Here is a 1,663-nt window from a genome sequence, read left to right as displayed (position 1 = left end):
ATGGTGAAAGAAACCACTTACTATGATAATTTGGGGGTCAAACCCAAAGCTACCCTAGAAGAATTGAAAAAGGCCTCCAGGAAACTGGCCTTGAAGTACTACCCTGTTAAGAATCCAAATGAAGGAGAGAAGTTTAAACAGATTTCTCAAGCTTACAAAGTACTCTCTGATACAAAGAAAAGTATGACAAAGGAGGCGAACAGGCAATTTAAGAAGGTGGAGCCAGTGGTGGTTTTGGCTCCCCCATGGACATCTTTGATATGTTTTTTGGAGGAGGAGGAAGAATGCAGAGAGAAAGGAGAGGTAAAAATGTTGTCCATCAGCTCTCAGTAACCTTAGAAGATTTATATAATGGTGCAACAAGAAAACTAGCTCTGCAGAAGAATGTGATTTGCGATAAATGTGAAGGCCGAGGTGGTAAGAAAGGAGGAGTTGAATGTTGTCCCAATTGCCCAGGTACTGGAATGCAAATAAGAATTCATCAGATAGGACCTGGAATGGTTCAGCAAATTCAATCTGTGTGCCTGGAGTGCCAGTGCCATGGGGAACGGATCAGTCCTAAAAATAGATGTAAAAGCTGCAATGGAAGGAAGATAGTTCAAGAGAAGAAGATTCTAGAAGTTCATATTGACAAAGGCATGAAAGATGGTCAGAAGATAACATTCCATGGTGAAGGAGACCAAGAACCAGGACTGGAACCAAGAGATACTATCATTGTTTTAGATAAGAAGGACCATGCTGTTTTTATTCAGCGAGAAGAAGACCTTTTCATGTGTATGGACATACAGCTGGTTGAAGCACTGTGCGGTTTTCAAAAGCCAATATCTACTCTTGACAAACTGAACCATTGTCATCACCTCTCATCCGGGTCAAATTGTCAAGCATGGAGATATCAAGTGTGTACTAAATGAAGGCATGCCAATTTATCGTAGACCATATGAGAAGGGTCGCCTCATCGTCGAATTTAAGGTAAACTTTCCTGAGAATGGCTTTCTCTCTCCTGATAAACTCTCTTTGCTGGAAAAACTCCTGCTGGAGAGGAAGGAAGTAGAAGAGACTGATGAATGGACCAGGTAGAACTGGTGGACTTTGACCCAAATCGGGAAAGACGGCGCCATTACAATGGGGAAGCACATGAGGATGATGAACATCCTCCCAGGGGTGGTGTTTGGTGTCAGACCTCTTAATGGGGCCAATGAATAACACTGCTAGCACTTTATGTGCAGTAGTGAATGAGTGAAGGACTATAATCATAGCTCTCTACTTGCTATTGTTTTTGTTTTTAATATTAAACTATAGTAGTGTTTTAAAAGTTAAATGAGGAATAAACTCAAATATAAAATTAAAAAAAAAAGAATATTTGAGAATGAAGGGACACTATTAATAATGACATGAGACAACAGGCATGAGCTGGACCTGAACAGGCAGCTCAGGCTATAAGGTCACCCCAAGACACATGCACATTCCTCAAGGTAAGAATGTTCTCCAAATTGGATCAGACAGACTCCTGTTTACGTCCAGCTTCACTAAGAAGACACGAATTTTTCGTTTTGTTTAACTTTTTTACATATAATTGGTTAGAAGACTGTTAGAGAGGGTGCCTGGGTGACTCAGCAGAGTAGGTATCTGCCTTGGGCTCAGGTCATGGTCCTGGGGTCCTGGG

General features: G+C 41.4%; 1 pseudogene across 1 annotated transcript; it reads left to right on the top strand.

Moving 5' to 3' along the window:
* On the top strand, window positions 1-1,187 carry LOC308354488 (dnaJ homolog subfamily A member 1-like; annotated as a pseudogene). The gene has a single exon. The product of its transcript is annotated as a dnaJ homolog subfamily A member 1-like (transcript).
* Window positions 1,188-1,663: the final 476 nt, after the last annotated feature.

The sequence above is a fragment of the Martes martes genome, assembly GCF_963455335.1.
Source record: "Martes martes genome assembly, chromosome: 13".
Taxonomy (NCBI): Eukaryota; Metazoa; Chordata; class Mammalia; order Carnivora; family Mustelidae; genus Martes; species Martes martes.
The sequence above is the reverse complement of the archived record's forward strand: the minus strand, read 5'-3'. Positions and strand labels throughout refer to the sequence as shown.